This window comes from Taudactylus pleione, unplaced genomic scaffold, assembly GCF_031769625.1.
Source record: "Taudactylus pleione unplaced genomic scaffold, aTauple2 ptg000619l, whole genome shotgun sequence".
In the NCBI taxonomy this organism is placed as follows: Eukaryota; Metazoa; Chordata; class Amphibia; order Anura; family Myobatrachidae; genus Taudactylus; species Taudactylus pleione.
The window spans coordinates 394,310-417,765 of record NW_028285021.1 but is presented as its reverse complement, the minus strand read 5'-3'; the positions used below and the strand labels follow the sequence as shown (position 1 = coordinate 417,765).

Sequence of the window (23,456 nt, the reverse complement as noted above, 5' to 3'; positions counted from 1 at the left end):
ACTCCAAACCGACGAGGATGGGATTTGAACCCATGCGTGCAGAGCACAATGGATTAGCAGTCCATCGCCTTAACCACTCGGCCACCTCGTCTTTCTGGCACAAATGAAGAAGGGTTTTCTGACACCACTTGTCATATTTTAAATCATTTCTTTATACATTGTTGGTTGTTTTCTCAATAATATCACAGGCTTCTTAGCAAGTCCACTTTCAAGTGAGCTTTTGCTTAAAGAACATTTCTTTTACTTTAAACTTAACCTATATTTGTGAACTACTACACCATCATGTTGATCCATCACAAACGACAAAAAATCATAACAAACACATCTGGCCAATGACATGACTACTACTATAACAGTAATGGTAGATTTTCACTAAATGTGTTCTATGTATGTCTTTAAAGAAAAGCATTGTTCATTGACGTAGATTTCTTAATTGAATTAGTTTTTTTTTTACATTTGAGTGTCAGCTTCACTTATGAAGCATTATTTGCAAAAATTCCATTTCCAAGCAAACAACTCCAAACCGACGAGGATGGGATTTGAACCCATGCGTGCAGAGCACAATGGATTAGCAGTCCATCGCCTTAACCACTCGGCCACCTCGTCTTTCTGGCACAAATAACAAAGTGTTTTCTAACACCACTTGTCTTGTTTTAAATCAATTCTTTATACATTATTGGTTGTGTTCTCATCAATATCACAGGCTTGTTAGCATGTCCCCTTTCAAGTGAGCCTTTGCTTAAAGAACATTTATTTTACTTTAGACATAACCTATATTTGTGAACTACTACACCATCATGTTGATCCATCACAAATGACAAAAAATCATAACATACACATTTGGCCAATGACATGACTTCTACTATAACAGTAATGGAAGATTTTCCTTAAATGTGTTCTATGTATGTCTTTAAAGAAAAGCATTGTTCATTGACGTAGATTTCTTAATTGAATTAGTTTATTTTTGACATTTGAGTGTCAGCTTCACTTAAGAAGCATTATTTGCAAAATTCCATTTCCAAGGAAAAAATTCCAAACCAACAAGATTTGAACCCATGCGTGCAGAACACAATGGATTAGCAGTCCATCGCCTTAACCACTCGGCCACCTCGTCTTTCTGGCATAAATAACGATGAGTTGTTTGACACCACTTGTCATATTTTAAATCATTTCTTTATACATTGTTGGTTGTGTTCTCAGCAATATCACAGGCTTGTTAGCAAGTCCTCTTTCAAGTGAGCCTTTGCTTAAATTACATTTATTTTACTTTAAACGTAACCTATATTTGTGAACTACTACACCATCATGTTGATCCATCACAAACGACAAAAAATCATAACACACACATTTGGCTTAGATTTTCACTAAATGACATGACTTCTACGACTTCTACTATAACAGTAATGGTAGATTTTCACTAAGTGTGTTCTATGTATGTCTTTAATGAAAAGCATTGTTCATTGAAGTAGATTTCTTAATTGAATTAGTTTATTTTTGACATTTCAGTGTCAGCTTCACTTATGAAGCATTATTTGCAAAAATTCGATTTCCAAGCAAACAATTCCAAACCGACGAGGATGGGATTGGAACCCATGAATGCAGAGCACAATGGATTGTGCTCTGCATGCATGGGTTCAAATCCAATCCTCGTCGCTTTGGAATTGTTTGCTTGGAAAAGGAATTTTTACATATAATGCTTCATAAGTAAAGTGAAGTGAAGTGAAGTGAAGTCAATCGCCTTAACCACTCGGCCACCTCATCTTTCTGGCACAAATAAAGAAGGATTTTCTGACACCACTTGTCTTGTTTTAAATCAATTCTTTATACATTATTGGTTGTGTTCTCATCAATATCACAGGCTTGTTAGCATGTCCACTTTCAAGTGAGCCTTTGCTTAAAGAACATTTATTTTACTTTAGACATAACCTATATTTGTGAACTACTACACCATCATGTTGATCCATCACAAATGACAAAAAATCATAACATACACATTTGGCCAATGACATGACTTCTACTATAACAGTAATGGAAGATTTTCCTTAAATGTGTTCTATGTATGTCTTTAATGAAAAGCATTGTTCATTGATGTAGATTTCTTAATTGAATTAGTTTATTTTTGACATTTGAGTGTCAGCTTCACTTAAGAAGCATTATTTGCTAAATTCCTTTTCCAAAGAAAAAATTCCAAACTGACAAGATTTGAACCCATGTGTGCAGAACACAATGGATTAGCAGTCCATCGCCTTAACCACTCGGCCACCTCGTCTTTCTGGCACATATAAAGATGAGTTGTCTCACACCACTTGTCATATTTTAAATCATTTCTTGATACATTGTTGGTTGTGTTCTCAGCAATATCACAGGCTTGTTAGCAAGTCCACTTTCAAGTGAGCATTTGCTTAAAGAACATTTATTTTACTTTAAATGTAACCTATATTTGTGAACTACTACACGATCATGTTGATCCATCACAAACAACAAAAAATCATAACACACACATTTGGCTTTGATTTTCACTAAATGACATGACTTCTACGACTTCTACTATAACAGTAATGGTAGATTTTCACTAAGAGTGTTCTATGTATGTCTTTAATGAAAAGCATTGTTCATTGAAGTAGATTTCTTAATTGAATTAGTTTATTTTTGACATTTCAGTGTCAGCTTCACTTATGAAGCATTATTTGCAAAAATTCAATTTCCAAGCAAACAATTCCAAACCGACGAGGATGGGATTGGAACCCATGAATGCAGAGCACAATGGATTGTGCTCTGCATGCATGGGTTCCAATCCCATCCTCGTCGGTTTGGAATTGTTTGCTTGGAAAAGGAATTTTTACAAATAATTCTTCATAAGTAAAGCGAAGTGAAGTGAAGTCAATCGCCTTAACCACTCTGCCACCTCATCTTTCTGGCACAAATAAAGAAGGATTTTCTGACACCACTTGTCTTGTTTTAAATCAATTCTTTGTACATTATTGGTTGTGTTCTCATCAATATCACAGGCTTGTTAGCAAGTCCTCTTTCAAGTGAGCCTTTGCTTAAAGAACATTTATTTTACATTAGACATAAACTACATTTGTGAACTACTACACCATCTTGTTGATCCATCACAAATGACAAAAAATCATACCATACACATTTGGCCAATGACATGACTTCTACTATAACAGTAATGGTAGATTTTCACTAAATGTGTTCTATGTATGTCTTTAATGAAAAGCATTGTTCATTGACGTAGATTTCTTAATTGAATTAGTTTATTTTTGACATTTGAGTGTCAGCTTCACTTAAGAAGCATTATTTGCAAAATTCCATTTCCAAGGAAAAAATTCCAAACCAACAAGATTTGAACCCATGCGTGCAGAACACAATGGATTAGCAGTCCATCGCCTTAACCACTCGGCCACCTCGTCTTTCTGGCACAAATAAAGATGAGTTGTCTGACACCACTTGTCATATTTTAAATCATTTCTTTATACATTGTTGGTTGTGTTCTCAGCAATATCACAGGCTTGTTAGCAAGTCCTCTTTCAAGTGAGCCTTTGCTTAAATTACATTTATTTTACATTAAACGTAACCTATATTTGTGAACTACTACACCATCATGTTGATCCATCACAAATGACAAAAAATCATAACACACATTTGGCTTAGATTTTCACTAAATGACATGACTTCTACGACTTCTACTATAACAGTAATGGTAGATTTTCACTAAGTGTGTTCTATGTATGTCTTTAATGAAAAGCATTGTTCATTGAAGTAGATTTCTTTATTGAATTAGTTAATTTTTTACATTTCAGTGTCAGCTTCACTTATGAAGCATTATTTGCAAAAATTCCATTTCCAAGCAAACAATTCCAAACCGACGAGGATGGGATTGGAACCCATGAATGCAAAACACAATGGATTGTGCTCTGCACGCATGGGTTCAAATCCAATCCTCGTCGGTTTGGAATTGTTTGCTTGGAAAAGGAATTTTTACATATAATGCTTCATAAGTAAAGTGAAGTGAAGTGAAGTCAATCGCCTTAACCACTCGGCCACCTCATCTTTCTGGCACAAATAAAGAAGGATTTTCTGTCACCACTTGTCTTGTTTTAAATCAATTCTTTATACATTATTGGTTGTGTTCTCATCAATATCACAGGCTTGTTAGCATGTCCACTTTCAAGTGAGCCTTTGCTTAAAGAACATTTATTTTACTTTAGACATAACCTATATTTGTGAACTACTACACCATCATGTTGATCCATCACAAACGACAAAAAATCATAACATACACATTTGGCCAATGACATGACTTCTACTATAACAGTAATGGTAGATTTTCCTTAAATGTGTTCTATGTATGTCTTTAATGAAAAGCATTGTTCATTGACGTAGATTTCTTAATTTAATTAGTTTATTTTTGACATTTGAGTGTCAGCTTCACTTAAGAAGCATTATTTGCAAAATTCCATTTCCAAGGAAAAAATTCCAAACCAACAAGATTTGAACCCATGCGTGCAGAACACAATGGATTAGCAGTCCATCGCCTTAACCACTCGGCCACCTCGTCTTTCTGGCATAAATAACGATGAGTTGTTTGACACCACTTGTCATATTTTAAATCATTTCTTTATACATTGTTGGTTGTGTTCTCAGCAATATCACAGGCTTGTTAGCAAGTCCTCTTTCAAGTGAGCCTTTGCTTAAATTACATTTATTTTACTTTAAACGTAACCTATATTTGTGAACTACTACACCATCATGTTGATCCATCACAAACGACAAAAAATCATAACACACACATTTGGCTTAGATTTTCACTAAATGACATGACTTCTACGACTTCTACTATAACAGTAATGGTAGATTTTCACTAAGTGTGTTCTATGTATGTCTTTAATGAAAAGCATTGTTCATTGAAGAAGATTTCTTAATTGAATTAGTTTATTTTTGACATTTCAGTGTCAGCTTCACTTATGAAGCATTATTTGCAAAAATTCGATTTCCAAGCAAACAATTCCTAACCGACGAGGATGGGATTGGAACCCATGAATGCAGAGCACAATGGATTGTGCTCTGCACGCATGGGTTCAAATCCAATCCTCGTTGGTTTGGAATTGTTTGCTTGGAAAAGGAATTTTTACATATAATGCTTCATAAGTAAAGTGAAGTGAAGTGAAGTGAAGTCAATCGCCTTAACCACTCGGCCACCTCATCTTTCTGGCACAAATAAAGAAGGATTTTCTGACACCACTTGTCTTGTTTTAAATCAATTCTTTATACATTATTGGTTGTGTTCTCATCAATATCACAGGCTTGTTAGCATGTCCACTTTCAAGTGAGCCTTTGCTTATAGAACATTTATTTTACTTTAGACATAACCTATATTTGTGAACTACTACACCATCATGTTGATCCATCACAAATGACAAAAAATCATAACATACACATTTGGCCAATGACATGACTTCTACTATAACAGTAATGGAAGATTTTCCTTAAATGTGTTCTATGTATGTCTTTAATGAAAAGCATTGTTCATTGACGTAGATTTCTTAATTGAATTAGTTTATTTTTGACATTTGAGTGTCAGCTTCACTTAAGAAGCATTATTTGCAAAATTCCATTTCCAAGGAAAAAATTCCAAACCAACAAGATTTGAACCCATGCGTGCAGAACACAATGGATTAGCAGTCCATCGCCTTAACCACTCGGCCACCTCATCTTTCTGGCACAAATAACGATGAGTTGTTTGACACCACTTGTCATATTTTAAATCATTTCTTTATACATTGTTGGTTGTGTTCTCAGCAATATCACAGGCTTGTTAGCAAGTCCTCTTTCAAGTGAGCCTTTGCTTAAATTACATTTATTTTACTTTAAACGTAACCTATATTTGTGAACTACTACACCATCATGTTGATCCATCACAAATGACAAAAAATCATAACACACACATTTGGCTTAGATTTTCACTAAATGACATGACTTCTACGACTTCTACTATAACAGTAATGGTAGATTTTCACTAAGTGTGTTCTATGTATGTCTTTAATGAAAAGCATTGTTCATTGAAGTAGATTTCTTAATTGAATTAGTTTATTTTTGACATTTCAGTGTCAGCTTCACTTATGAAGCATTATTTGCAAAAATTCGATTTCCAAGCAAACAATTCCAAACCGACGAGGATGGGATTGGAACCCATGAATGCAGAGCACAATGGATTGTGCTCTGCACGCATGGGTTCAAATCCAATCCTCGTCGGTTTGGAATTGTTTGCTTGGAAAAGGAATTTTTACATATAATGCTTCATAAGTAAAGTGAAGTGAAGTGAAGTGAAGTCAATCGCCTTAACCACTCGGCCACCTCATCTTTCTGGCACAAATAAAGAAGGATTTTCTGACACCACTTGTCTTGTTTTAAATCAATTCTTTATACATTATTGGTTGTGTTCTCATCAATATCACAGGCTTGTTAGCATGTCCACTTTCAAGTGAGCCTTTGCTTAAAGAACATTTATTTTACTTTAGACATAAACTATATTTGTGAACTACTACACCATCTTGTTGATCCATCACAAACGACAAAAAATCATAACTTACAGATTTGGCCAATGACATGACTTCTACTATAACATTAATGGTAGATTTTCGCTAAATGTGTGCTATGTATGTCTTTAATGAAAAGCATTGTTCATTGAAGTAGATTTCTTAATTGAATTAGTTTATTTTTGACATTTAAGTGTTAGCTTCACTTATGAAGCATTATTTGCAAAAATTCCATTTCCAAGCAAACAACTCCAAACCGACGAGGATGGGATTTGAACCCATGCGTGCAGAGCACAATGGATTAGCAGTCCATCGCCTTAACCACTCGGCCACCTCGTCTTTCTGGCACAAATGAAAAAGGGTTTTCTGACACCACTTGTCATATTTTAAATCATTTCTTTATACATTGTTGGTTGTGTTCTCAGCAATATCACAGGCTTGTTAGCAAGTCCACTTTCAAGTGAGCTTTTGCTTAAAGAACATTTATTTTACTTTAAACTTAACCTATATTTGTGAACTACTACACCATCATGTTGATCCATCACAAACGACAAAAAATCATAACATACACATCTGGCCAATGACATGACTACTACTATAACAGTAATGGTAGATTTTCACTAAATGTGTTCTATGTATGTCTTTAATGAATAGTATTGTTCATTGAAGTAGATTTCTTAATTGAATTTGTTTTTTTTTTACATTTGAGTGTCAGCTTCACTTATGAAGCATTATTTGCAAAAATTCCATTTCCAAGCAAACAATTCCAAACCGACGAGGATGGGATTGGAACCCATGAATGCAGAGCACAATGGATTGCGATCTGCATGCATGGGTTCCAATCCCATCCTCGTCGGTTTGGAATTGTTTGCTTGGAAATGGAATTTTTGCAAATAATGCTTCATAAGTAAAGTGAAGTGAAGTGAAGTGAAGTCCATCGCCTTAACCACTCGGCCACCTCATCTTTCTGGCACAAATAAAGAAGGGTTTTCTAACACCAGTTGTCATATTTGTAATCAATTCTTTATACATTGTTGGTTGTGTTCTCAGCAATATCACAGGCTTGTTAGCAAGTCCACTTTCAAGTGAGCTTTTGCTTAAAGAACATTTATTTTACTTTAAACTTAACCTATATTTGTGAACTACTACACCATCATGTTGATCCATCACAAACGACAAAAAATCATAACATACACATCTGGCCAATGACATGACTACTACTATAACAGTAATGGTAGATTTTCACTAAGTGTGTTCTATGTATGTCTTTAATGAAAAGCATTGTTCATTGAAGTAGATTTCTTTATTGAATTAGTTAATTTTTTACATTTCAGTGTCAGCTTCACTTATGAAGCATTATTTGCAAAAATTCCATTTCCAAGCAAACAATTCCAAACCGACGAGGATGGGATTGGAACCCATGAATGCAAAACACAATGGATTGTGCTCTGCACGCATGGGTTCAAATCCAATCCTCGTCGGTTTGGAATTGTTTGCTTGGAAAAGGAATTTTTACATATAATGCTTCATTAGTAAAGTGAAGTGAAGTGAAGTCAATCGCCTTAACCACTCGGCCACCTCATCTTTCTGGCACAAATAAAGAAGGATTTTCTGTCACCACTTGTCTTGTTTTAAATCAATTCTTTATACATTATTGGTTGTGTTCTCATCAATATCACAGGCTTGTTAGCATGTCCACTTTCAAGTGAGCCTTTGCTTAAAGAACATTTATTTTAATTTAGACATAACCTATATTTGTGAACTACTACACCATCATGTTGATCCATCACAAACGACAAAAAATCATAACATACACATTTGGCCAATGACATGACTTCTACTATAACAGTAATGGTAGATTTTCCTTAAATGTGTTCTATGTATGTCTTTAATGAAAAGCATTGTTCATTGACGTAGATTTCTTAATTGAATTAGTTTATTTTTGACATTTGAGTGTCAGCTTCACTTAAGAAGCATTATTTGCAAAATTCCATTTCCAAGGAAAAAATTCCAAACCAACAAGATTTGAACCCATGCGTGCAGAACACAATGGATTAGCAGTCCATCGCCTTAACCACTCGGCCACCTCGTCTTTCTGGCACAAATAAAGATGAGTTGTCTGACACCACTTGTCATATTTTAAATCATTTCTTTATACATTGTTGGTTGTGTTCTCAGCAATATCACAGGCTTGTTAGCAAGTCCTCTTTCAAGTGAGCCTTTGCTTAAATTACATTTATTTTACATTAAACATAACCTATATTTGTGAACTACTACACCATCATGTTGATCCATCACAAACGACAAAAAATCATAACACACATTTGGCTTAGATTTTCACTAAATGACATGACTTCTACGACTTCTACTATAACAGTAATGGTAGATTTTCACTAAGTGTGTTCTATGTATGTCTTTAATGAAAAGAATTGTTCATTGAAGTAGATTTCTTAATTGAATTAGTTTATTTTTGACATTTCAGTGTCAGCTTCACTTATGAAGCATTATTTGCAAAAATTCGATTTCCAAGCAAACAATTCCAAACCGACGAGGATGGGATTGGAACCCATGAATGCAGAGCACAATGGTTTGTGCTCTGCACGCATGTGTTCAAATCCAATCAACGTCGGTTTGGAATTGTTTGCTTGGAAAAGGAATTTTTACATATAATGCTTCATAAGTAAAGTGAAGTGAAGTGAAGTGAAGTCAATCGCCTTAACCACTCGGCCACCTCATCTTTCTGGCACAAACAAAGAAGGATTTTCTGACACCACTTGTCTTGTTTTAAATCAATTCTTTATACATTATTGGTTGTGTTCTCATCAATATCACAGGCTTGTTAGCATGTCCACTTTCAAGTGAGCCTTTGCTTAAAGAACATTTATTTTACTTTAGACATAAACTATATTTGTGAACTACTACACCATCTTGTTGATCCATCACAAACGACAAAAAATCATAACATACACATTTGGCCAATGACATGACTTCTACTATAACAGTAATGGTAGATTTTCACTAAATGTGTGCTATGTATGTGTTTAATGAAAAGCATTGTTCATTGAAGTAGATTTCTTAATTGAATTAGTTTATTTTTGACATTTAAGTGTTAGCTTCACTTATGAAGCATTATTTGCAAAAATTCCATTTCCAAGCAAAGAACTCCAAACCGACGAGGATGGGATTTGAACCCATGCGTGCAGAGCACAATGGATTAGCAGTCCATCGCCTTAACCACTCGGCCACCTCGTCTTTCTGGCACCAATGAAGAAGGGTTTTCTGACACCACTTGTCATATTTTAAATCATTTCTTTATACATTGTTGGTTGTGTTCTCAGCAATATCACAGGCTTGTTAGCAAGTCCACTTTCAAGTGAGCTTTTGCTTAAAGAACATTTATTTTACTTTAAACTTAACCTATATTTGTGAACTACTACACCATCATGTTGATCCATCACAAACGACAAAAAATCATAACATACACATCTGGCCAATGACATGACTACTACTATAACAGTAATGGTAGATTTTCACTAAATGTGTTCTATGTATGTCTTTAATGAAAAGTATTGTTCATTGAAGTAGATTTCTTAATTGAATTAGGTTTTTTTTTACATTTGAGTGTCAGCTTCACTTATGAAGCATTATTTGCAAAAATTCCATTTCCAAGCAAACAATTCCAAACCGACGAGGATGGGATTGGAACCCATGAATGCAGAGCACAATGGATTGTGATCTGCATGCATGGGTTCCAATCCCATCCTCGTCGGTTTGGAATTGTTTGCTTGGAAATGGAATTTTTGCAAATAATGCTTCATAAGTAAAGTGAAGTGAAGTGAAGTCCATCGCCTTAACCACTCGGCCACCTCATCTTTCTGGCACAAATAAAGAAGGGTTTTCTAACACCAGTTGTCATATTTGTAATCAATTCTTTATACATTGTTGGTTGTGTTCTCAGCAATAGCACAGGCTTGTTAGCAAGTCCACTTTCAAGTGAGCTTTTGCTTAAAGAACATTTATTTCACTTTAAACGTAACCTATATTTGTGAACTACTACACTATCATGTTGATCCATCACAAATGACAAAAAATCATAACTTACAGATCTGGCCAATTACATCACTTCTACTATAACAGTAATGGTAGATTTCACTAAATGTGTGCTATGTATGTCTTTAATGAAAAGCATTGTTCTTTGAAGTAGATTTCTTAATTGAATTAGTTTATTTTTGACATTTGAGTGTTAGCTTCACTTATGAAGCATTATTTGCAAAAATTCAATTTCCAAGCAAACAACTCCAAACCGACGAGGATGGGATTTGAACCCATGCGTGCAGAGCACAATGGATTAGCAGTCCATCGCCTTAACCACTCGGCCACCTCGTCTGTCTGGCACAAATAAAGAAGTGTTTTCTAACACCACTTGTCTTGTTTTAAATCAATTCTTTATACATTGTTGGTTGTGTTCTCATCAATATCACAGGCTTGTTAGCAAGTCCACTTTCAAGTGAGCTTTTGCTTAAAGAACATTTATTTTACTTTAAACTTAACCTATATTTGTGAACTACTACACCATCATGTTGATCCATCACAAACGACAAAAAATCATAACATACACATCTGGCCAATGACATGACTACTACTATAACAGTAATGGTAGATTTTCACTAAATGTGTTCTATGTATGTCTTTAATGAAAAGTATTGTTCATTGAAGTAGATTTCTTAATTGAATTAGGTTTTTTTTTACATTTGAGTGTCAGCTTCACTTATGAAGCATTATTTGCAAAAATTCAATTTCCAAGCAAACAATTCCAAACCGACGAGGATGGGATTGGAACCCATGAATGCAGAGCACAATGGATTGTGATCTGCATGCATGGGTTCCAATCCCATCCTCGTCGGTTTGGAATTGTTTGCTTGGAAATGGAATTTTTGCAAATAATGCTTCATAAGTAAAGTGAAGTGAAGTGAAGTCCATCGCCTTAACCACTCGGCCACCTCATCTTTCTGGCACAAATAAAGAAGGGTTTTCTAACACCAGTTGTCATATTTGTAATCAATTCTTTATACATTGTTGGTTGTGTTCTCAGCAATATCACAGGCTTGTTAGCAAGTCCACTTTCAAGTGAGCTTTTGCTTAAAGAACATTTATTTCACTTTAAACGTAACCTATATTTGTGAACTACTACACCATCATGTTGATCCATCACAAATGACAAAAAATCATAACTTACAGATCTGGCCAATTACATCACTTCTACTATAACAGTAATGGTAGATTTCACTAAATGTGTGCTATGTATGTCTTTAATGAAAAGCATTGTTCTTTGAAGTAGATTTCTTAATTGAATTAGTTTATTTTTGACATTTCAGTGTCAGCTTCACTTATGAAGCATTATTTGCAAAAATTCGATTTCCAAGCAAACAATTCCAAACCGACGAGGATGGGATTGGAACCCATGAATGCAGAGCACAATGGTTTGTGCTCTGCACGCATGTGTTCAAATCCAATCAACGTCGGTTTGGAATTGTTTGCTTGGAAAAGGAATTTTTACATATAATGCTTCATAAGTAAAGTGAAGTGAAGTGAAGTGAAGTCAATCGCCTTAACCACTCGGCCACCTCATCTTTCTGGCACAAACAAAGAAGGATTTTCTGACACCACTTGTCTTGTTTTAAATCAATTCTTTATACATTATTGGTTGTGTTCTCATCAATATCACAGGCTTGTTAGCATGTCCACTTTCAAGTGAGCCTTTGCTTAAAGAACATTTATTTTACTTTAGACATAAACTATATTTGTGAACTACTACACCATCTTGTTGATCCATCACAAACAACAAAAAATCATAACATACACATTTGGCCAATGACATGACTTCTACTATAACAGTAATGGTAGATTTTCACTAAATGTGTGCTATGTATGTGTTTAATGAAAAGCATTGTTCATTGAAGTAGATTTCTTAATTGAATTAGTTTATTTTTGACATTTAAGTGTTAGCTTCACTTATGAAGCATTATTTGCAAAAATTCCATTTCCAAGCAAAGAACTCCAAACCGACGAGGATGGGATTTGAACCCATGCGTGCAGAGCACAATGGATTAGCAGTCCATCGCCTTAACCACTCGGCCACCTCATCTTTCTGGCACAAATGAAGAAGGGTTTTCTGACACCACTTGTCATATTTTAAATCATTTCTTTATACATTGTTGGTTGTGTTCTCAGCAATATCACAGGCTTGTTAGCAAGTCCACTTTCAAGTGAGCTTTTGCTTAAAGAACATTTATTTTACTTTAAACTTAACCTATATTTGTGAACTACTACACCATCATGTTGATCCATCACAAACGACAAAAAATCATAACATACACATCTGGCCAATGACATGACTACTACTATAACAGTAATGGTAGATTTTCACTAAATGTGTTCTATGTATGTCTTTAATGAAAAGTATTGTTCATTGAAGTAGATTTCTTAATTGAATTAGGTTTTTTTTTACATTTGAGTGTCAGCTTCACTTATGAAGCATTATTTGCAAAAATTCCATTTCCAAGCAAACAATTCCAAACCGACGAGGATGGGATTGGAACCCATGAATGCAGAGCACAATGGATTGTGATCTGCATGCATGGGTTCCAATCCCATCCTCGTCGGTTTGGAATTGTTTGCTTGGAAATGGAATTTTTGCAAATAATGCTTCATAAGTAAAGTGAAGTGAAGTGAAGTCCATCGCCTTAACCACTCGGCCACCTCATCTTTCTGGCACAAATAAAGAAGGGTTTTCTAACACCAGTTGTCATATTTGTAATCAATTCTTTATACATTGTTGGTTGTGTTCTCAGCAATATCACAGGCTTGTTAGCAAGTCCACTTTCAAGTGAGCTTTTGCTTAAAGAACATTTATTTCACTTTAAACGTAACCTATATTTGTGAACTACTACACTATCATGTTGATCCATCACAAATGACAAAAAATCATAACTTACAGATCTGGCCAATTACATCACTTCTACTATAACAGTAATGGTAGATTTCACTAAATGTGTGCTATGTATGTCTTTAATGAAAAGCATTGTTCTTTGAAGTAGATTTCTTAATTGAATTAGTTTATTTTTGACATTTGAGTGTTAGCTTCACTTATGAAGCATTATTTGCAAAAATTCCATTTCCAAGCAAACAACTCCAAACCGACGAGGATGGGATTTGAACCCATGCGTGCAGAGCACAATGGATTAGCAGTCCATCGCCTTAACCACTCGGCCACCTCGTCTTTCTGGCACAAATAAAGAAGTGTTTTCTAACACCACTTGTCTTGTTTTAAATCAATTCTTTATACATTGTTGGTTGTGTTCTCATCAATATCACAGGCTTGTTAGCAAGTCCACTTTCAAGTGAGCTTTTGCTTAAAGAACATTTATTTTACTTTAAACTTAACCTATATTTGTGAACTACTACACCATCATGTTGATCCATCACAAACGACAAAAAATCATAACATACACATCTGGCCAATGACATGACTACTACTATAACAGTAATGGTAGATTTTCACTAAATGTGTTCTATGTATGTCTTTAATGAAAAGTATTGTTCATTGAAGTAGATTTCTTAATTGAATTAGGTTTTTTTTTACATTTGAGTGTCAGCTTCACTTATGAAGCATTATTTGCAAAAATTCCATTTCCAAGCAAACAATTCCAAACCGACGAGGATGGGATTGGAACCCATGAATGCAGAGCACAATGGATTGTGATCTGCATGCATGGGTTCCAATCCCATCCTCGTCGGTTTGGAATTGTTTGCTTGGAAATGGAATTTTTGCAAATAATGCTTCATAAGTAAAGTGAAGTGAAGTGAAGTCCATCGCCTTAACCACTCGGCCACCTCATCTTTCTGGCACAAATAAAGAAGGGTTTTCTAACACCAGTTGTCATATTTGTAATCAATTCTTTATACATTGTTGGTTGTGTTCTCAGCAATATCACAGGCTTGTTAGCAAGTCCACTTTCAAGTGAGCTTTTGCTTAAAGAACATTTATTTCACTTTAAACGTAACCTATATTTGTGAACTACTACACCATCATGTTGATCCATCACAAATGACAAAAAATCATAACTTACAGATCTGGCCAATTACATCACTTCTACTATAACAGTAATGGTAGATTTCACTAAATGTGTGCTATGTATGTCTTTAATGAAAAGCATTGTTCTTTGAAGTAGATTTCTTAATTGAATTAGTTTATTTTTGACATTTGAGTGTTAGCTTCACTTATGAAGCATTATTTGCAAAAATTCCATTTCCAAGCAAACAACTCCAAACCGACGAGGATGGGATTTGAACCCATGCGTGCAGAGCACAATGGATTAGCAGTCCATCGCCTTAACCACTCGGCCACCTCGTCTTTCTGGCACAAATAAAGAAGGGTTTTCTAACACCACTTGTCTTGTTTTAAATCAATTCTTTATACATTGTTGGTTGTGTTCTCATCAATATCACAGGCTTGTTAGCATGTCCCCTTTCAAGTGAGCCTTTGCTTATAGAACATTTATTTTACTTTAGACATAACCTATATTTGTGAACTACTGCACCATCATGTTGATCCATCACAAACGACAAAAAATCATAACATACACATATGGCCAATGACATGACTTCTACTATAACAGTAATGGAGATTTTCCTTAAATGTGTTCTATGTATGTCTTTAATGAAAAGCATTGTTCATTGACGTAGATTTCTTAATTGAATTAGTTTATTTTTGACATTTGAGTGTCAGCTTCACTTAAGAAGCATTATTTGCAAAATTCCATTTCCAAGGAAAAAATTCCAAACCAACAAGATTTGAACCCATGCGTGCAGAACACAATGGATTAGCTGTCCATCGCCTTAACCACTCGGCCACCTTGTCTTTCTTGCACAAATAAAGATGAGTTGTCTGACACCACTTGTCATATTTTAAATCATTTCTTTATACATTGTTGGTTGTGTTCTCAGCAATATCACAGGCTTGTTAGCAAGTCCTCTTTCAAGTGAGCCTTTGCTTAAATTACATTTATTTTACATTAAACGTAACCTATATTTGTGAACTACTACACCATCATGTTGATCCATCACAAACGACAAAAAATCATAACACACATTTGGCTTAGATTTTCACTAAATGACATGACTTCTACGACTTCTACTATAACAGTAATGGTAGATTTTCACTAAGTGTGTTCTATGTATGTCTTTAATGAAAAGCATTGTTCATTGAAGTAGATTTCTTAATTGAATTAGTTTATTTTTGACATTTCAGTGTCAGCTTCACTTATGAAGCATTATTTGCAAAAATTCGATTTCCAAGCAAACAATTCCAAACCGACGAGGATGGGATTGGAACCCATGAATGCAGAGCACAATGGATTGTGCTCTGCACGCATGTGTTCAAATCCAATCCTCGTCGGTTTGGAATTGTTTGCTTGGAAAAGGAATTTTTACATATAATGCTTCATAAGTAAAGTGAAGTGAAGTGAAGTCAATCGCCTTAACCACTCGGCCACCTCATCTTTCTGGCACAAATAAATAAGGATTTTCTGACACCACTTGTCTTGTTTTAAATCAATTCTTTATACATTATTGGTTGTGTTCTCATCAATATCACAGGCTTGTTAGCATGTCCACTTTCAAGTGAGCCTTTGCTTAAAGAACATTTATTTTACTTTAGACATAAACTATATTTGTGAACTACTACACCATCTTGTTGATCCATCACAAACGACAAAAAATCATAACATACACATTTGGCCAATGACATAACTTCTACTATAACAGTAATGGTAGATTTTCACTAAATGTGTGCTATGTATGTCTTTAATGAAAAGCATTGTTCATTGAAGTAGATTTCTTATTGAATTAGTTTATTTTTGACATTTAAGTGTTAGCTTCACTTATGAAGCATTATTTGCAAAAATTCCATTTCCAAGCAAACAACTCCAAACCGACGAGGATGGGATTTGAACCCATGCGTGCAGAACACAATGGATTAGCAGTCCATCGCCTTAACCACTCGGCCACCTCGTCTTTCTGGCACAAATAAAGAAGGGTTTTCTAACACCACTTGTCTTGTTTTAAATCAATTCTTTATACATTGTTGGTTGTGTTCTCATCAATATCACAGGCTTGTTAGCAAGTCCACTTTCAAGTGAGCTTTTGCTTAAAGAACATTTATTTTACTTTAAACTTAACCTATATTTGTGAACTACTACACCATCATGTTGATCCATCACAAACGACAAAAAATCATAACATACACATCTGGCCAATGACATGACTACTACTATAACAGTAATTGTAGATTTTCACTAAATGTGTTCTATGTATGTCTTTAATGAAAAGTATTGTTCATTGAAGTAGATTTCTTAATTGAATTAGGTTTTTTTTTACATTTGAGTGTCAGCTTCACTTATGAAGCATTATTTGCAAAAATTCCATTTCCAAGCAAACAATTCCAAACCGACGAGGATGGGATTGGAACCCATGAATGCAGAGCACAATGGATTGTGATCTGCATGCATGGGTTCCAATCCCATCCTCGTCGGTTTGGAATTGTTTGCTTGGAAATGGAATTTTTGCAAATAATGCTTCATAAGTAAAGTGAAGTGAAGTGAAGTCCATCGCCTTAACCACTCGGCCACCTCATCTTTCTGGCACAAATAAAGAAGGGTTTTCTAACACCAGTTGTCATATTTGTAATCAATTCTTTATACATTGTTGGTTGTGTTCTCAGCAATATCACAGGCTTGTTAGCAAGTCCACTTTCAAGTGAGCTTTTGCTTAAAGAACATTTATTTCACTTTAAACGTAACCTATATTTGTGAATTACTACACCATCATGTTGATCCATCACAAATGACAAAAAATCATAACTTACAGATCTGGCCAATTACATCACTTCTACTATAACAGTAATGGTAGATTTCACTAAATGTGTGCTATGTATGTCTTTAATGAAAAGCATTGTTCTTTGAAGTAGATTTCTTAATTGAATTAGTTTATTTTTGACATTTGAGTGTTAGCTTCACTTATGAAGCATTATTTGCAAAAATTCCATTTCCAAGCAAACAACTCCAAACCGACGAGGATGGGATTTGAACCCATGCGTGCAGAGCACAATGGATTAGCAGTCCATCGCCTTAACCACTCGGCCACCTCGTCTTTCTGGCACAAATAAAGAAGGGTTTTCTAACACCACTTGTCTTGTTTTAAATCAATTCTTTATACATTGTTGGTTGTGTTCTCATCAATATCACAGGCTTGTTAGCATGTCCCCTTTCAAGTGAGCCTTTGCTTATAGAACATTTATTTTACTTTAGACATAACCTATATTTGTGAACTACTGCACCATCATGTTGATCCATCACAAACGACAAAAAATCATAACATACACATTTGGCCAATGACATGACTTCTACTATAACAGTAATGGAGATTTTCCTTAAATGTGTTCTATGTATGTCTTTAATGAAAAGCATTGTTCATTGACGTAGATTTCTTAATTGAATTAGTTTATTTTTGACATTTGAGTGTCAGCTTCACTTATGAAGCATTATTTGCAAAATTCCATTTCCAAGGAAAAAATTCCAAACCAACAAGATTTGAACCCATGCGTGCAGAACACAATGGATTAGCTGTCCATCGCCTTAACCACTCGGCCACCTTGTCTTTCTTGCACAAATAAAGATGAGTTGTCTGACACCACTTGTCATATTTTAAATCATTTCTTTATACATTGTTGGTTGTGTTCTCAGCAATATCACAGGCTTGTTAGCAAGTCCTCTTTCAAGTGAGCCTTTGCTTAAATTACATTTATTTTACATTAAACGTAACCTATATTTGTGATCTACTACACCATCATGTTGATCCATCACAAACGACAAAAAATCATAACACACATTTGGCTTAGATTTTCACTAAATGACATGACTTCTACGACTTCTACTATAACAGTAATGGTAGATTTTCACTAAGTGCGTTCTATGTATGTCTTTAATGAAAAGCATTGTTCATTGAAGTAGATTTCTTAATTGAATTAGTTTATTTTTGACATTTCAGTGTCAGCTTCACTTATGAAGCATTATTTGCAAAAATTCGATTTCCAAGCAAACAATTCCAAACCGACGAGGATGGGATTGGAACCCATGAATGCAGAGCACAAAGGATTGTGCTCTGCACGCATGTGTTCAAATCCAATCCTCGTCGGTTTGGAATTGTTTGCTTGGAAAAGGAATTTTTACATATAATGCTTCATAAGTAAAGTGAAGTGAAGTGAAGTGAAGTCAATCGCCTTAACCACTCGGCCACCTCATCTTTCTGGCACAAATAAAGAAGGATTTTCTGACACCACTTGTCTTGTTTTAAATCAATTCTTTATACATTATTGGTTGTGTTCTCATCAATATCACAGGATTGTTAGCATGTCCACTTTCAAGTGAGCCTTTGCTTAAAGAACATTTATTTTACTTTAGACATAAACTATATTTGTGAACTACTACACCATCTTGTTGATCCATCACAAACGACAAAAAATCATAACATACACATTTGGCCAATGACATGACTTCTACTATAACAGTAATGGTAGATTTTCACTAAATGTGTGCTATGTATGTCTTTAATGAAAAGCATTGTTCATTGAAGTAGATTTCTTAATTGAATTAGTTTATTTTTGACATTTAAGTGTTAGCTTCACTTATGAAGCATTATTTGCAAAAATTCCATTTCCAAGCAAACAACTCCAAACCGACGAGGATGGGATTTGAACCCATGCGTGCAGAGCACAATGGATTAGCAGTCCATCGCCTTAACCACTCGGCCACCTCGTCTTTCTGGCACAAATGAAGAAGGGTTTTCTGACACCACTTGTCATATTTTAAATCATTTCTTTATACATTGTTGGTTGTGTTCTCAGCAATATCACAGGCTTGTTAGCAAGTCCACTTTCAAGTGAGCTTTTGCTTAAAGAACATTTATTTTACTTTAAACTTAACCTATATTTGTGAACTACTACACCATCATGTTGATCCATCACAAACGACAAAAAATCATAACATACACATCTGGCCAATGACATGACTACTACTATAACAGTAATGGTAGATTTTCACTAAATGTGTTCTATGTATGTCTTTAATGAAAAGTATTGTTCATTGAAGTAGATTTCTTAATTGAATTAGTTTTTTTTTTACATTTGAGTGTCAGCTTCACTTATGAAGCATTATTTGCAAAAATTCCATTTCCAAGCAAACAATTCCAAACCGACGGGGATGGGATTGGAACCCATGAATGCAGAGCACAATGGATTGTGATCTGCATGCATGGGTTCCAATCCCATCCTCGTCGGTTTGGAATTGTTTGCTTGGAAATGGAATTTTTGCAAATAATGCTTCATAAGTAAAGTGAAGTGAAGTGAAGTCCATCGCCTTAACCACTCGGCCACCTCATCTTTCTGGCACAAATAAAGAAGGGTTTTCTAACACCAGTTGTCATATTTGTAATCAATTCTTTATACATTGTTGGTTGTGTTCTCAGCAATATCACAGGCTTGTTAGCAAGTCCACTTTCAAGTGAGCTTTTGCTTAAAGAACATTTATTTCACTTTAAACGTAACCTATATTTGTGAACTACTACACCATCATGTTGATCCATCACAAATGACAAAAAATCATAACTTACAGATCTGGCCAATTACATCACTTCTACTATAACAGTAATGGTAGATTTCACTAAATGTGTGCTATGTATGTCTTTAATGAAAAGCATTGTTCTTTGAAGTAGATTTCTTAATTGAATTAGTTTATTTTTGACATTTGAGTGTTAGCTTCACTTATGAAGCATTATTTGCAAAAATTCCATTTCCAAGCAAACAACTCCAAACCGACGAGGATGGGATTTGAACCCATGCGTGCAGAGCACAATGGATTAGCAGTCCATCGCCTTAACCACTCGGCCACCTCGTCTTTCTGGCACAAATAAAGAAGGGTTTTCTAACACCACTTGTCTTGTTTTAAATCAATTCTTTATACATTGTTGGTTGTGTTCTCATCAATATCACAGGCTTGTTAGCATGTCCCCTTTCAAGTGAGCCTTTGCTTATAGAACATTTATTTTACTTTAGACATAACCTATATTTGTGAACTACTGCACCATCATGTTGATCCATCACAAACGACAAAAAATCATAACACACATTTGGCCAATGACATGACTTCTACTATAACAGTAATGGAGATTTTCCTTAAATGTGTTCTATGTATGTCTTTAATGAAAAGCATTGTTCATTGACGTAGATTTCTTAATTGAATTAGTTTATTTTTGACATTTGAGTGTCAGCTTCACTTATGAAGCATTATTTGCAAAATTCCATTTCCAAGGAAAAAATTCCAAACCAACAAGATTTGAACCCATGCGTGCAGAACACAATGGATTAGCTGTCCATCGCCTTAACCACTCGGCCACCTTGTCTTTCTTGCACAAATAAAGATGAGTTGTCTGACACCACTTGTCATATTTTAAATCATTTCTTTATACATTGTTGGTTGTGTTCTCAGCAATATCACAGGCTTGTTAGCAAGTCCTCTTTCAAGTGAGCCTTTGCTTAAATTACATTTATTTTACATTAAACGTAACCTATATTTGTGATCTACTACACCATCATGTTGATCCATCACAAACGACAAAAAATCATAACACACATTTGGCTTAGATTTTCACTAAATGACATGACTTCTACGACTTCTACTATAACAGTAATGGTAGATTTTCACTAAGTGCGTTCTATGTATGTCTTTAATGAAAAGCATTGTTCATTGAAGTAGATTTCTTAATTGAATTAGTTTATTTTTGACATTTCAGTGTCAGCTTCACTTATGAAGCATTATTTGCAAAAATTCGATTTCCAAGCAAACAATTCCAAACCGACGAGGATGGGATTGGAACCCATGAATGCAGAGCACAATGGATTGTGCTCTGCACGCATGTGTTCAAATCCAATCCTCGTCGGTTTGGAATTGTTTGCTTGGAAAAGGAATTTTTACATATAATGCTTCATAAGTAAAGTGAAGTGAAGTGAAGTGAAGTCAATCGCCTTAACCACTCGGCCACCTCATCTTTCTGGCACAAATAAAGAAGGATTTTCTGACACCACTTGTCTTGTTTTAAATCAATTCTTTATACATTATTGGTTGTGTTCTCATCAATATCACAGGATTGTTAGCATGTCCACTTTCAAGTGAGCCTTTGCTTAAAGAACATTTATTTTACTTTAGACATAAACTATATTTGTGAACTACTACACCATCTTGTTGATCCATCACAAACGACAAAAAATCATAACATACACATTTGGCCAATGACATGACTTCTACTATAACAGTAATGGTAGATTTTCACTAAATGTGTGCTATGTATGTCTTTAATGAAAAGCATTGTTCATTGAAGTAGATTTCTTAATTGAATTAGTTTATTTTTGACATTTAAGTGTTAGCTTCACTTATGAAGCATTATTTGCAAAAATTCCATTTCCAAGCAAACAACTCCAAACCGACGAGGATGGGATTTGAACCCATGCGTGCAGAGCACAATGGATTAGCAGTCCATCGCCTTAACCACTCGGCCACCTCGTCGGTTTGGAATTGTTTGCTTGGAAAAGGAATTTTTACATATAATGCTTCATAAGTAAAGTGAAGTGAAGTGAAGTGAAGTCAATCGCCTTAACCACTCGGCCACCTCATCTTTCTGGCACAAATAAAGAAGGATTTTCTGACACCACTTGTCTTGTTTTAAATCAATTCTTTATACATTATTGGTTGTGTTCTCATCAATATCACAGGATTGTTAGCATGTCCACTTTCAAGTGAGCCTTTGCTTAAAGAACATTTATTTTACTTTAGACATAAACTATATTTGTGAACTACTACACCATCTTGTTGATCCATCACAAACGACAAAAAATCATAACATACACATTTGGCCAATGACATGACTTCTACTATAACAGTAATGGTAGATTTTCACTAAATGTGTGCTATGTATGTCTTTAATGAAAAGCATTGTTCATTGAAGTAGATTTCTTAATTGAATTAGTTTATTTTTGACATTTAAGTGTTAGCTTCACTTATGAAGCATTATTTGCAAAAATTCCATTTCCAAGCAAACAACTCCAAACCGACGAGGATGGGATTTGAACCCATGCGTGCAGAGCACAATGGATTAGCAGTCCATCGCCTTAACCACTCGGCCACCTCGTCTTTCTGGCACAAATGAAGAAGGGTTTTCTGACACCACTTGTCATATTTTAAATCATTTCTTTATACATTGTTGGTTGTGTTCTCAGCAATATCACAGGCTTGTTAGCAAGTCCACTTTCAAGTGAGCTTTTGCTTAAAGAACATTTATTTTACTTTAAACTTAACCTATATTTGTGAACTACTACACCATCATGTTGATCCATCACAAACGACAAAAAATCATAACATACACATCTGGCCAATGACATGACTACTACTATAACAGTAATGGTAGATTTTCACTAAATGTGTTCTATGTATGTCTTTAATGAAAAGTATTGTTCATTGAAGTAGATTTCTTAATTGAATTAGTTTTTTTTTTACATTTGAGTGTCAGCTTCACTTATGAAGCATTATTTGCAAAAATTCCATTTCCAAGCAAACAATTCCAAACCGACGAGGATGGGATTGGAACCCATGAATGCAGAGCACAATGGATTGTGATCTGCATGCATGGGTTCCAATCCCATCCTCGTCGGTTTGGAATTGTTTGCTTGGAAATGGAATTTTTGCAAATAATGCTTCATAAGTAAAGTGAAGTGAAGTGAAGGCCATCGCCTTAACCACTCGGCCA

General features: G+C 34.9%; 14 non-coding genes across 14 annotated transcripts; all 14 read right to left on the bottom strand.

The window, feature by feature from the left end:
• Positions 1 to 9: 9 nt before the first annotated feature.
• TRNAS-GCU (transfer RNA serine (anticodon GCU)) lies at positions 10 to 91 on the bottom strand. Its single transcript has one exon. It is a non-coding gene; the product is annotated as a tRNA-Ser (tRNA).
• Positions 92 to 524: 433 nt separating this feature from the next.
• On the bottom strand, positions 525 to 606 carry TRNAS-GCU (transfer RNA serine (anticodon GCU)). The gene has a single exon. It is a non-coding gene; the product is annotated as a tRNA-Ser (tRNA).
• Positions 607 to 6,802: 6,196 nt separating this feature from the next.
• TRNAS-GCU (transfer RNA serine (anticodon GCU)) lies at positions 6,803 to 6,884 on the bottom strand. Its single transcript has one exon. It is a non-coding gene; the product is annotated as a tRNA-Ser (tRNA).
• A 2,831-nt stretch (positions 6,885 to 9,715) lies between these two features.
• TRNAS-GCU (transfer RNA serine (anticodon GCU)) lies at positions 9,716 to 9,797 on the bottom strand. Its single transcript has one exon. It is a non-coding gene; the product is annotated as a tRNA-Ser (tRNA).
• Positions 9,798 to 10,849: 1,052 nt separating this feature from the next.
• Positions 10,850 to 10,931, bottom strand: TRNAS-GCU (transfer RNA serine (anticodon GCU)). The gene has a single exon. It is a non-coding gene; the product is annotated as a tRNA-Ser (tRNA).
• A 1,677-nt stretch (positions 10,932 to 12,608) lies between these two features.
• On the bottom strand, positions 12,609 to 12,690 carry TRNAS-GCU (transfer RNA serine (anticodon GCU)). The gene has a single exon. It is a non-coding gene; the product is annotated as a tRNA-Ser (tRNA).
• Positions 12,691 to 13,742: 1,052 nt separating this feature from the next.
• On the bottom strand, positions 13,743 to 13,824 carry TRNAS-GCU (transfer RNA serine (anticodon GCU)). The gene has a single exon. It is a non-coding gene; the product is annotated as a tRNA-Ser (tRNA).
• A 1,052-nt stretch (positions 13,825 to 14,876) lies between these two features.
• Positions 14,877 to 14,958, bottom strand: TRNAS-GCU (transfer RNA serine (anticodon GCU)). Its single transcript has one exon. It is a non-coding gene; the product is annotated as a tRNA-Ser (tRNA).
• A 1,579-nt stretch (positions 14,959 to 16,537) lies between these two features.
• TRNAS-GCU (transfer RNA serine (anticodon GCU)) lies at positions 16,538 to 16,619 on the bottom strand. The gene has a single exon. It is a non-coding gene; the product is annotated as a tRNA-Ser (tRNA).
• Positions 16,620 to 17,671: 1,052 nt separating this feature from the next.
• On the bottom strand, positions 17,672 to 17,753 carry TRNAS-GCU (transfer RNA serine (anticodon GCU)). The gene has a single exon. It is a non-coding gene; the product is annotated as a tRNA-Ser (tRNA).
• Positions 17,754 to 19,338: 1,585 nt separating this feature from the next.
• TRNAS-GCU (transfer RNA serine (anticodon GCU)) lies at positions 19,339 to 19,420 on the bottom strand. The gene has a single exon. It is a non-coding gene; the product is annotated as a tRNA-Ser (tRNA).
• A 1,052-nt stretch (positions 19,421 to 20,472) lies between these two features.
• TRNAS-GCU (transfer RNA serine (anticodon GCU)) lies at positions 20,473 to 20,554 on the bottom strand. The gene has a single exon. It is a non-coding gene; the product is annotated as a tRNA-Ser (tRNA).
• A 1,583-nt stretch (positions 20,555 to 22,137) lies between these two features.
• On the bottom strand, positions 22,138 to 22,219 carry TRNAS-GCU (transfer RNA serine (anticodon GCU)). The gene has a single exon. It is a non-coding gene; the product is annotated as a tRNA-Ser (tRNA).
• A 542-nt stretch (positions 22,220 to 22,761) lies between these two features.
• TRNAS-GCU (transfer RNA serine (anticodon GCU)) lies at positions 22,762 to 22,843 on the bottom strand. Its single transcript has one exon. It is a non-coding gene; the product is annotated as a tRNA-Ser (tRNA).
• Positions 22,844 to 23,456: the final 613 nt, after the last annotated feature.